The sequence below is a fragment of the Thermobia domestica genome, chromosome 7 (genome assembly GCF_964235325.1).
Source record: "Thermobia domestica chromosome 7, izTheDome1.hap1.1, whole genome shotgun sequence".
Lineage (NCBI taxonomy): Eukaryota > Metazoa > Arthropoda > Insecta > Zygentoma > Lepismatidae > Thermobia > Thermobia domestica.
Window position 1 is genome coordinate 108,510,481 of NC_137460.1, and position 13,624 is coordinate 108,524,104.

The 13,624-nt window shown below is 37.1% G+C and overlaps 1 protein-coding gene and 7 non-coding genes across 8 annotated transcripts in view; all 8 read left to right on the forward strand.

Moving 5' to 3' along the window:
* LOC145690325 (uncharacterized) overlaps window positions 1-13,624 on the forward strand; it is a 226,234-nt gene that overhangs the window by 12,198 nt on the left and 200,412 nt on the right. The gene's annotated exons all lie outside the window — the stretch shown is intronic.
* TRNAS-AGA (transfer RNA serine (anticodon AGA)) lies at window positions 9,129-9,210 on the forward strand. Its single transcript has one exon. It is a non-coding gene; the product is annotated as a tRNA-Ser (tRNA).
* Window positions 9,314-9,395, forward strand: TRNAS-AGA (transfer RNA serine (anticodon AGA)). The gene has a single exon. It is a non-coding gene; the product is annotated as a tRNA-Ser (tRNA).
* Window positions 9,499-9,580, forward strand: TRNAS-AGA (transfer RNA serine (anticodon AGA)). The gene has a single exon. It is a non-coding gene; the product is annotated as a tRNA-Ser (tRNA).
* TRNAS-AGA (transfer RNA serine (anticodon AGA)) lies at window positions 9,684-9,765 on the forward strand. Its single transcript has one exon. It is a non-coding gene; the product is annotated as a tRNA-Ser (tRNA).
* TRNAS-AGA (transfer RNA serine (anticodon AGA)) lies at window positions 9,869-9,950 on the forward strand. Its single transcript has one exon. It is a non-coding gene; the product is annotated as a tRNA-Ser (tRNA).
* TRNAS-AGA (transfer RNA serine (anticodon AGA)) lies at window positions 10,054-10,135 on the forward strand. The gene has a single exon. It is a non-coding gene; the product is annotated as a tRNA-Ser (tRNA).
* On the forward strand, window positions 10,555-10,636 carry TRNAS-AGA (transfer RNA serine (anticodon AGA)). Its single transcript has one exon. It is a non-coding gene; the product is annotated as a tRNA-Ser (tRNA).

Genomic DNA, 13,624 nt, shown 5'->3' on the forward strand with positions numbered 1-13,624 from the left:
TCCTATGAGGTTCTCTAATTGCAAGTTTCTCAACCTGTGCTACATGTAGTCTACCACCCGTGGAGCGCGGGCTGCTGTTTGTAGTACGTACTACTTATTCTGGTATTAAATTAATATGCTTAGCTGATACACCAGTGGGAAAGGTTGAAACCCCTGCTATAATTGATTTTCTCAAAATCGAGAGTTTGAATTTTGTAGGAAATTTTCTACAATTCCATACATTTCTCTGCCACTTGCACAGTTTGCAGGAAAGGGAACAAAATTTAGTTATATATGTTTAATGGTGTAGGGTGATTTGCTGGGTTTAATTTGTACGTGTGTAAAGAAAACCGAGTTTTATAAGCTGAGTTTGCTTATTAAACTTTCAGTACTTACAGGACGTTGTGCGTGAGCGTCTAGATTTCACCATAAAACCTGACACAGGTCCATTATCGAAATTTTCTGTTCAATTATGTGAAGTATTTTAATACATACATACATACATACATACATACATACATATATATATATATATATATATATATATATATATATATATATATATATATATATATATATATATATATATATATATATATATATATATATATATATATATATTGTGCAGATAAACATGTCTTTTAAGTTAAAAAGCTAGTGTTAAATTTGTGAAATGTAATATAGTTTTCAGTTACTTCTAGAAACAACAATAATCATCTCCTAACTCCTCTTTAGCACATGCAACTAAATCAGAGTTGAAGTTTGAGATCTAATACTAAAACATCACACAGAAATCCTACTGAAAGTAAGATTTATTCCTATCCTAACTATATATACGCTACATGAAATGACATAAAATAAAGGGGTACTTCCGGTTGAGGTGAAAAGCTGAAATTTGGCATGATCGTAGCTTTCCGGGACTAACCCATTTTTAATTTTGGGGTGCTTAAAGGGGGAAATAAAGAAATTCTCCATGTTATTTAAATGGGCTAATTTTTGGACCTATAATCTCAAGTTTTAGGTAGCCCTACTTGAAATTCGATATATTTGTACGTTTGCTATAAAATTATTAAACAAAATCACAAAAAAATAAAAATTTCCAACTTTATAATGGTTTTATAGGAACTCAAAAATCTTCCCCATTTTATTTATATGGGACACGTTTTACACCACAACATTATTGGGCACTTCCTGTAGGGCTACAATGATTAAATTTGACATGATTGTAGTCTTTCAGGACTAACCCAGAGGAAAATTGCCAAAAGTAATATTTTTATTTTTAGGGGGTCTAGTGATGAGCAAATGGTCTTGGTCTTGCACATCCAGTCTTGGTTTTGGTCTTGCACTGGAACACTTGGTTTTGGTCTTGGTCTTGGTCTTGCATGCAAGAGTCTTGCAAGTTTTGCATTTAAGAAAACTTATGCTTTTTATACGTAAATTTTACTCTGGATATGGAGGATAATAAACTGTACAATGCGCCAATAGTAATGGAAATACAATGTATGTTTCTAAATGTAATATAGTTTACCTTCGCATAAGTATGATGATAGTGTACGCCATAGGCGATGACATTATTTTTTTTTAATGGTTGCCCACGCTTCAATACTTATAAGATAGGCCTAAATTACAACGTTTCGTAATCTTTCAATATTTTTTAACAGACCCAACACTTCAATTGTTCCCCAACTGGGAAGGCTACCCCTGAGACACATGAAAGAAAAACAAGACGGCACAGATTATTGAAATACCATGAATTGCAAAATTATTTTTACTCTCTAAACGGGTCAGATATTTCATTTCAACCACGATTAGCTAATCCTTGTATTAAACTAACTTTCAATTAAATATTGAGATTTCGTTTTCCTGATTCCAATATGTACTCTATGGAGCAGAAACATTGACATTACGCAAAAGCGATGAAAAAATTGCAGGCTTTCGAAACATGGCCATCTAGAAAAAAGGAGAGAATTAGCTGTGTTGAACGGAAAATTAATGAGAAGATGTTAGAAATATTAGCAGTAGGGGAAAAGAAGAAGAATTTTAGATATGTTAAGGGGAGGAAGAGGAACTGGTTAGGATATTGGCTGAGGAGGAAGAGGAACTTATTAGGATATTGGCTGAGGAGGAACTGTATTATGAGGGACGTGCTAGAGGATATTGTGGAAGGAAAGAGAAGGAGGGAGCGAAGGAGACTAATTGAAGGAAGGTATTGAAACAGAAAATTTCTACGTCAAGACGAAGAGACTAGCTGAGGATCCCCGAACGTCGAACCTTCTCAGTTGCAGCAAGTAACCTGTCAATAATGACAGAATAGCTATTATGATGATGATCATATGTTTAGCAATATTGACCAAAAAAGATAGAGAAAATTAAAATAATAATGATTATAAAAAAACTTTTAATATTTTAGAATAATTTGAGTGAAATCTGAAAACGACTCAATTGTCTATGTCTTTTGTGAAAAACTCAATTTATATAAATGCTTTTGACCTGTATTAGAAATACAAAATAACGGCATCAAACTCCAAGTTATTTGAAGTCTTACTTGTGAATATGGACTACTAGCATCAATTACCCACTTCGTTGGGTTAAACTAATAATAATAATAATAATAATAATAATAATAATAATAATAATAATAATAATAATAATAATAATAATAATAATAATAATAATAATAATAACAATAATAATAATAATATATTTCGTTAGTCAGTCACTTTTTACTATTAGTAAAGCGCTGTCTGATATCGGTCATTTTCGATTATTTTTATATTTCTCTCTCCCCCCTCCTCCCCAAGTTGCGGGGCTGAATTTGGATTTAAACGGCATCAGAAGTTTCACTCTTCGTTTCAGAGACCCCGAAAACTATGGATTCGTCACTAATATCAGTCATTTTCAATAAACTTATATTTCGGTGTTTCAAAAGTTATTAAGTTTTATTTATTTTATATATACCTTCCCCTCCCCTCCTCCACCCCTAGATTCTACCATCAAATTGAAACAAACTCTAAAACACTTTCCAGGACCGAACCTCATACATATTAAAAATTTGATTGAGTTATTGAGTTACAAACTTACTTTTATTTTCATTTATATTGATTTTTGTATATCTACCCCTCCTCCTTCGCCCCTATGTTGCTCCGTCAAAGTGAACTGAAAGATAACATTACAGGCTTGAACCTTATCTATGTTGAAAATTTGATCGAGATCGGTCTGGTGGTTCAAAAGATTAGGAGTCACAAAAATAGTCACTTTCAATTTTATAATATAGACCTAGATAGTATAATGTTATATCCAGGCCCGTGGCTACAGAGGTTTGTGGGGGTGGGGGGTACGAATATGTTAAGGGGGTAAGTCATTAAGATTTCCCTTAAAAATATCTTAATTGTGACTTTTGTACTTACGTCTAGAGGGATCACGAAAATTTAGGGGGGCCAGGCCTCCCTAGCCTCCTCTGGCAAGGGCGCCGATCATGGGAGCCGAGGGGGCCTAGGCTGATGTGGGTCCACCTTATTTTATTTAAGAATATACAATATTTGGTATAATTTGAATGCAATTTGTCTTAAAATCCTCATATATGCCTTCTGCATCTGAATGGGTCCCCCCAAATTTACAGAGAAATCGGCGCCCTTACCCTCTGGTTGCGGGTCTGGTTATATCGTTCAATCCTCGATGTGCTGTATACCTAAGGAGGCTAAAAGTTATATTAATAAACAATTATTCAACCTATAAGCATCCTCCCATGAAATCAAACTTGCGGTCACATGCACTAAGTTTTTGCCAATGTCTTGAAAATGTTCTTTTGATATTAATTTTATGAATACACATTCCAAATTTCCAACGGATGCTTGAATCTCGGAGCCAAGACCATACCCATGTAGTCGACACCTATGGTGTACGGTATTACCGATGTTCATTACTACATTTCTCTTTAGTTTTGGAAGAACACCACTAATATGCTTTGAAATGAAACGAAGTATCTAGTTTAACGTCCTACGATTATGCACCAAGGCTAAGGGACACGGCAATGATGAGAAATTACTGAAATGGTAGAATGAAGAAAGTGGGAGGAAACGGAAAAACTCCGAGAAAATCCACCACCACACAGTGTTTGTCCACCAAAAAAGTTCACATCGCGCAAGATGACACCTGTGCGGCTTGAAAACGAGCAATATCTACAGAAAACGCAAACAACCAATTCAGAAAACGACATACTGTAGCTATATGCTACAGGGGCAGATCGACTCACATAGATTGCATAACCTACTGGGAACACATCCACTCCAGCAGCATTTTTACTGAAGCCGAGAAATTCATCTCTTTTTTTCATTCTAAATAAAAATTCAAGTAGTGCCGGTACTTGTGCAAGACTCTTGCGCAAGAGTCTTGGTCTTGGTCGTGGTCTTGCAGGTATGGTGTTGGTCTTGGTCTTGGTCTTGCACCCCTTGGTCTTGGTCTTGGTCTTGCATCGGTATTCCTGGTCTTGGTCTTGGTCTTGGTCTTGCATGCAAGACTCTTGCAAAAACTGCAAGACCAAGACTCTTGCGCTCATCACTAAGGGGGTCTAAAGGGGCAATGAAGAAATTCCCGATGTTATTTAAATGGGCCTTTTTTGGACTTACATTCTCATATTTTAGGTACCTGGAATTGGAATAAAAACTTGAAATTCTGTATGCTTGTACGCTTTCGTTAGCGTTACGTAAGTGTATATATATATATATATATATATAAATCCAACTGAAAAATCTTCCTCATGTTATTTACATGGGACAACTTCTACACCCCAAAATGTTTATCCACTTCAGGCAGGATTAGAATGATGAACTTTGACATGATTGTAGCCTTCCGGGACTAACCCACAGGAAAATTGTAAAAAGTGAATACTTTTAGTTATTAAGGGGTATAAAGGGGAGGAAGAAAATTCCCATGTTATTTAAATTGAAGTTTTCTTGGGATACTGTATCTTATCTTTTAGACAGTTGAAATACGGGTAGAATTGTGGGTTTAAGAGGTGTGAGGTCGTAGACCGAGTAAACTCGGGGATCAGGGTGCGAAGAACCCAGCTGAGCCAAATTCACGAAATGTTAAGAGCAAATCACGAAAGTCACTCTTAATATATAACAGAATGAGGCCGGGTCTTGTGGCGGAGTTATCTTTTCTAAAACTAAAAGCCAAACCAACTTCTAATTACTATTGAAAAGGAATCATACTTCCAATTTCAATACAGATACGACTTGCTCAATAACATGTGAATAATGTGTAGTTTCTTCAAATCCAATTGAAGTCGATATTTTCAGTCAATTATTATCTTGGAACAAAATCCTCAAAATCATTTATTTATAATCTTGGCCTGACAAAATAGCAATCCATAATAGAATGTCAAATGATTCAGGACAGAGATCTATCAAGAATTAGTTCCGTACTGATCCAAATTTTGAAGTACACACGCAGGAATTCAGGCAAGTAAAATATCTAAATGGTACCGACTTAAAACTGTATAAAATAGAATATCCGGTGTTAGGTAAATTCAGCATTTATTGTTAACCAGCTAATCGGTTCTATAAATACACAAGGAATCCAGTGTAAATGAAATGAAATTAAGTATTTCAGTTTGACATCCCACCATTATGCCCTTTAAGCTAAAGGAAACGATGATTAAAGCAAATAAATGTGATGGAAGAATTGGTGGAATGATAAAGTGGAAGGATACGGAAAAACCTCGAGAAAATCCACGGACACAATGTTGCCCACCACAATCTCACTTGACCGGGAATCGAACCAAGAACTCCACACACCAAAGGTAGGCGGTTTACCTTTGATCCACCGTGACCCTTTAAGGAATCCAATGTGACATAATGGTTAACGTTCAAGGTTTTGCTTCAAGTGGTCCCGGGTAGGAAACAAATGTGGTTTAGGAAGATACAAATAGCAATGGAAAATGTTAGGTCAAAGACACATAAAGCCTCTTCACTACGAATATGCAAATACTCAACGCAAACCAATGTAATACATCTATAATAAAACTTCATAGAATCAAGTAATCCATCCATAACGATCCTATACTAGAATCCACCAATCAATAAGTTCTCTATACGGAAGCTCACTAATGTTTGTTACATGTATTCCTACCAATCAACTTCCACGTTATACAAACTACATCTTACAACATCATTACAGTACCTATCTCTATCGTTTCCTACCTATCTAATTCTTAACGTTTACAGTGTACTGTATATTTCAAATATACTGTACATTATTTCATACACTAGCTTAATTTTCTTTTATTAGATATTGTTTATATTTGTCACAACTAGGGCTCCTGGTTTAGCCACGTTAGTCGCAGATTTACATAATCTGTCCTCCCAGGCATCGTTCTAGACTCCAAATGCATCGGTTTCCTTCCAAAACATAAGGTTCGTACGATGGTTTAGAAAATTATGCAATTTTTAGTCATGGACATTCAGCTGATAGGAATAATCTACTTTCTGTCTTTCTGTCTGCTGAGTGTTGGCTATTATTTAATTAATTCTAATTCTGGTATTATTTAACTAATTGTGGTATTAACTAATTGAGCAAGAAGCAAGTGCGTAACTATGAATGTGGTGAACTTTTGTCCCGAGTGTTTAGTCAAAAATATGCGAGCCCTAGTCATAACATTGTGTCGTGACGTTTAGCGTCCCTTTTCTCAGCACCGAGACTATCTGAGACGTGGACGTACAATTTAGAGTGGAAGTCCGAACCACCATAATATGTTCAACTTTCTCCCACTAGAAGTCGAACCCGGGGCCACGTGCACCAAAGGTAGGGATGGTACCGAAACCGAGACGAGACCGAGACGGATTTTATATAACCGAGACGAGACCGAGACAGACCTCTATAAGTCGAAACGAGACTTAGGTCAGTCTCGAAAGTTTCGGTCTCTTCTCGAGTATTGATATTGATAGCCATTGAAATTGCCTTTACTCAAAATTTATTTTGTTCCTGTGTTAGATAATATGTGAACAGTTGACTGAGGTACAGTGATGTATTTAGGGATAGCTATCGGGCTCAAGCCCCTCCCGAAATACATTTGTGATCATTTTTTCGTCTTGCACGTACAATACAAATATTTCTTACCTTTTCAAGTTTCTTCCGAAACAAAATCCACTGCTAATGTATATAGCCTCTCTCTCTCTCTCTCTCTCTCTCTATATATATATATATATATATATATATATATATATATATATATATATATATATATATATATATATATTAAAAATCGTGAAATTTTGTACCATGTTGTGTGAAATATTAAAGGGAAAATTCTTCTTGATACTTTGTAATACCATTAGATAAACAAACAGTGTTGCCAACACAATATAAAGTTGTATTTTCTCAAATTTCACTTTGTAACGTATTACGTATTTCTAATTTAGATATTAAATGAAACCAAAATACCACATACATTATTCAGTGTAACAAAGAACAATACAGTATCACTAACATCAACATTTTGGAGATCTCTAATAACTGAAACGGCATGGACGGTGCAATGCGCACCAATTGTATCTTAGCGTCAAATACTATGGTCATGATATAATGTATTTTGAATGAAGGAAGGAAGGAACAAAGTTACAAGAAACGGAAAATTTAACTTCTTCTGAAGAGTTTACTTCGAAAACGTGCTGACATATGAAGTTTCATCATGTAGATGTTTCCAAAAGACTTAAATGATCATAATGCCACTTACATCAATTGTTCTTTCAAACCGTTTCAGAGATACCAAACACAGGTGTAGTAATTGTTATTATGCTTAAAATGAGGTATTTGTGTTATTTTTTATAATGATTGTTGCTTTCCTTTGCTTCTACAACATTACAATAGTATTTTTTGGAGGTTTTAATTTCAACAAGTCGCAGTTACATTAAGCAGCGTTGCCAACTTAATTAAATTGCTTAATATTATTCTAAATATAGTGCAAATAACGTAGCTAAACTGCGAAATATTTTTAAATTGCTCGTAATTTGTTTTATAGTGCAAGAATGTTTTGAAAAGACTTACTTACAATGTTAATGTCAAAGTTTTCGTACCAACAATACATGTAAATGCAAATTGTAAGTGAAATTAAATGTAACATAACTTTTCAGTAACACTAGTTGTTTCCTCTAAACCTTAGGCCTGGTGTACAGTTTAGATTAAAAGCGTGCTTAATTAAAAATTCTAATTACACCTTAATTACATTTCACTTGTTTTAGCTTGACCACCGACCAACTCAATTTCGCTCCATACCATATAGCTATATGGAATTATTCAAGGACTTACAGTTAGTAGTACACATTGTGTTCAATTTTGGTTTGGTTTGTTTTAGTTTAACGTCCCACGATTATGCCAGGGAGACTAAAGGAAACATGGAGCTACTGATTATAGTGGAATCCGAACCACTTCGGTCGCTCAACTGTATCCCCACCAGGAATCGAACTCGGAACCACATGAATTGAAATCAAGTGTGCTAGCCGCTAGACCAAATAAGGGTCCTCACATTGTGTTGATTTAAATCATTGAGTTAGTTTGCCAGATCCGAAGATGAAAAAGTAGCATGTCTGTGCTCCAAAAGTAGGGGATCTGAACTATTTGTAGCCCAAATATATAGTAATGAATTATATGGCAACCAATGACTGGTACTAATGAAATAATTTTTACCATGGGCTGGAAAATGTGCTGATCATATTGCAAGAAGACATTCTGATCGATGGACGAAAACAACTCTAGAGTGGATACCACAAGACAAAAACAGCCTAGAAAACGTCCACATACAAAAAGGTGTGACGAAATGAAGAACCACTGGGGAGACACCTGGAAAGAATTGCCCAAGATAGATAGTTGTGGAGAAGACTTGGAATGATCTTAATCCAGCAGTGAACTGATAATGTTTGATTATAATGATTATGGTGATGGTTTTATTACATCTGGACCTCAGAGGTAAATTAAACCAAGTTATAATTTCGCAATTTTACAGAAGAAGCGAAAAACCTGTTCCTTAAGTAAGACTAGTAGTACTTTTTTCAAGCTATACTAAGTAGTTACAAAGTAATAGAATGCTTTTCGCCTTACACTATTACACCACTATCAAGAACATAGTCTATTAAAAAAGTATCCTTAAACTAGCAGTCGTGGCCGAGTAGTTAAGGCGTCTGACTAGAAATCAGATTCCCTCTGGGAGCGTAGGTTCGAATCCTACCGACTGCGTTGTATCTTTTAATATTATTATTCCATTTCGTGTTTAATATTCAAAATCCACATGAAAAACTACAGTGCCACAATAAAGACCACAGTTATTGTGTTGTTTATGGCAGTCGTGGCCGAGTGGTTAAGGCGTCTGACTAGAAATCAGATTCCCTCTGGGAGCGTAGGTTCGAATCCTACCGACTGCGTTGTATCTTTTAATATTATTATTCCATTTCGTGTTTAATATTCAAAATCCACATGAAAAACTACAGTGCCACAATAAAGACCACAGTTATTGTGTTGTTTATGGCAGTCGTGGCCGAGTGGTTAAGGCGTCTGACTAGAAATCAGATTCCCTCTGGGAGCGTAGGTTCGAATCCTACCGACTGCGTTGTATCTTTTAATATTATTATTCCATTTCGTGTTTAATATTCAAAATCCACATGAAAAACTACAGTGTCACAATAAAGACCACAGTTATTGTGTTGTTTATGGCAGTCGTGGCCGAGTGGTTAAGGCGTCTGACTAGAAATCAGATTCCCTCTGGGAGCGTAGGTTCGAATCCTACCGACTGCGTTGTATCTTTTAATATTATTATTCCATTTCGTGTTTAATATTCAAAATCCACATGAAAAACTACAGTGTCACAATAAAGACCACAGTTATTGTGTTGTTTATGGCAGTCGTGGCCGAGTGGTTAAGGCGTCTGACTAGAAATCAGATTCCCTCTGGGAGCGTAGGTTCGAATCCTACCGACTGCGTTGTATCTTTTAATATTATTATTCCATTTTGTGTTTAATCTTGAAAATCCACATGAAAAACTACAGTATCACAATAAAGACCACAGTTATATTGTTGTTTATGGCAGTCGTGGCCGAGTGGTTAAGGCGTCTGACTAGAAATCAGATTCCCTCTGGGAGCGTAGGTTCGAATCCTACCGACTGCGTTGTATCTTTTAATATTATTATTCCATTTCGTGTTTAATATTCAAGGCCGGTGGGTGTAGCCGAGTGGTCTGAGGCGTTAGGCTGATGATCGTGAGGTGAAGCCCATTGGGGGTTCGAGTCCCCCTGTAGTAGCAAGGGTGGAATTTTGAGTGTCCTCGATGTTTGTGTGTTCGTGTCCCTGTCGAGTCTAGTAGTCCTGAGAAGTGGTTGAAATAGAAAAAAATAGTCAGGAAGTTTTAAAAAAAAAGTGGTTAAGGCGTCTGACTAGAAATCAGATTCCCTCTGGGAGCGTAGGTTCGAATCCTACCGACTGCGTTGTATCTTTTAATATTATTATTCCATTTCGTGTTTAATATTCAAAATCCACATGAAAAACTACAGTGTCACAATAAAGACCACAGTTATATTGTTGCTTATGGCAGTCGTGGCCGAGTGGTTAAGGCGTCTGACTAGAAATCAGATTCCCTCTGGGAGCGTAGGTTCGAATCCTACCGACTGCGTTGTATCTTTTAACACTTTCAGCCCCAACCCTGTTCGAGTAAATTTCATCCCGGGACCAGACTACAGTTTGCTATGAACACTGTCAGCCAATGTGTATCTATTTGATACACGTGGTCCATCAGTAAACCCTCACTGTGTATCAAAAAGACTTATGGCAGTCGTGGCCGAGTGGTCAGTTCATCCGTGACCTTCGTGCAGTTCACATCGTGTACTGTGCTGTGTCTGTACGAGTTGAGTGCTTGGAGTTTGGTGGAGGGTGGTGTCTGATTGCTTAGCTGTTTTTGCCCTCGTTTGGTGTTGTGTTTGCTGCCTGTGCAATTGAATTGCTTTGTTTTTTTTTTTTTTTCTTGGAACGCTAAGTTATTAATTGTGATTATTCAGTGACTAATGGCTTCCTTACTTCTTAATACGATTCGTATTAACTTCCAGAGTGTAGTAAATGTTCCTAATTCTATTTACTTACATGAATGGATACACAATGAATTTAAGTTTGCATTAAGTGATGTTTTGAGCATAGAACTTGATTTTGCTCGTAAGTTTCTTTTTATTAAACTTTCTAATGCGGACTTGTGTGATCGGATCCTCATGGATCGTAATGGTGTTGTGTCATATACTGACGCTGAAGGTACTTATGAACTGCCTATAGAATCGGCTTCTCACATGTTCAAATTGGTGAAAATTCATACAGTTCCTATGGAAATTTCGGATGCCCAAATAAAGCAAGTGCTGGGACAGTATGGCGAAATTATTTCTATGGACGAAGAAAAATACACCAAAGGTCATTATTATCCTGTACGAACTGGTCGGAAACTCTTAAAAATGATTTTGAAACGGAACATTCCTTCCTATGTGACCATCTGTAATTTACGTCTTTGGGTTACCTATTTTGGGCAAACTAAAACGTGTGCTAGATGTGATAGTGAAAATCACCTCGTTTCCTCCTGGCCTCATCGCCAGGCTAAGCCAGGTCAGCCTCATGGGCATACGTCAACGTCAGTGGCTCCAGGTGTCCGTACCCTACTGAGGGGACCCCCTCCCCCATTACAACTTGACAGTGCGCTCGACCTTACAAATTACAGTATTTTTCCTGTATTGCAACCGAAACCTCCTTCAAACCCTCCCGCTAATACCAGTGTTGAGTGTGTTTCTTCTGTGGCAGCCCCCACCCACTCTGTAGCTGGGGAAGTGCTTTTTTCAACAGTAGTTCCTAACAGTTCTAAACTTCCACCTAGTGCTGAGTCTTTTTTTGAAGCTGAACCTTCTAGTGACAAATGTGCCCCCCCCCCCGGATCCTGTATTTTGCAGTCGCAGCAACAGTCCCACTACCGTAGTAGAAGAATTGCCCGGCTCTCCAGTTCCAGTTTCACTGCCTCCCACTGTTGAGACCCCTGTGGATACTCCTGTGCCATGTTTGAATGCTTCATCTACCAAGGGTACGACTACTCCTGACGTTCATCCTGTTTCTACCACTACGACTTGTTCTGACCCTATGGTGCTGGATAGCGTTTCAACCGCACCTACTACCACGGAAGCCACCCGTTCATCATCTGCATCTCCAGAACGAGGACGTCGCAAACGTAAGAAGCGACATGAACTTGGTAAGTTAATCTTCTCCCAAACCGTTCAATTACAAGATGATATCAGTGCTCCCGAGGATGTCAGTGCTTCTCAGTGAACTCGCCGATCTTGTGTAAATTGAAAACTACAGTGCCTACTGTATACTGGATATTGTCTTGCTTTTATAATGATTCTACTCCCGATCCGTTTTTACTTTTATGGTCTCTCTTTATAGTGTTTTCATTGTGTTTGTTACCGTTTCCGTATGATTATTTCTCCATGTTTTCAGTGAATTTTGCTACAATTAATGTTAATGGTTTGTCTTCCGCGGTTAGAAAAGCTGCTTTAGTGAATTTTATTTTGGTCCATTCTCTTGACGTCGTGTTTTTACAAGAAGTAAACTTTTCTACTCTTAATTTACCGCATCAGTATATCTATGTTGCTAATGATACTCCTTCTGGTACCAGAACTGGTCTCATTTATAGGGCAGATTTGGCAATTGATCATTTATTTTTACATCCGGAAGGTAGACTGTTAACAGTAAAATTAGAACACTGTCATCTTGCTGACGTTTATGCTCATTCTGGAAGTAATCACAAAGCTGTCAGAGAGCACTTTTTTGCTACTGATCTTGCAGTCGCTTTACATGATAGTACGGCTCCTATTATCTGCGCAGGGGATTTCAATTGTTCTCTTCTTGCGCAAGATCATCATCCAGGACGCAACTTTTCGTCTACCCTACAACAGGTAGTCAATACGTTTAACCTTATCGATGTTTGGAATTATTATAAGCCTACGGAACTAGGACATTCATTCTTTACTAGCCACAGTTCTAGTCGGTTAGACAGATTTTACATAACTAAATCTTTAATTCCTTGTGTGCTAGATATACAACTTTATCCTGCTTCGTTCACCGATCACTGTGCTGTATTGTTAACATTGAAGTTACCTGTTCAAAAATTTTATCAGTGTTCTCCAGTATGGCATATGAATACATCTCTATTAACGGATCTTGAGTTGCAACAATGGCTTCTCACTAAATGGCGCCAATTTTCCAATTATAGTGGACGTTCATCCTTGCTTACTCGTTGGGAACTTTATATTAAACCGGCTTTAAGATCTGTATGTAGACATTATAGTAAGGAGCGTTGGCATGCTTATCATACCCAGTTTAATTATTATACTCGTTTACTTCATGACTATTACTCTGCATATCCTGGACCTATGCCTCCATCTGTGTTTGTCAAGGTCAAAGAAATTAAAGCGTTACTAATACCATTCTATCGGAAGCGAACAAAATGTTTTTTTGTCAGAAGTAAAACAGAAAGTTGTAATGCAACGGAGGATGCGGCCCTTCAGCAAATTTGTAAAGAGCGCAAACGTGGTCAACGTAAACTTATAAGTAAATTAGTAGATCAGACTAACACTGT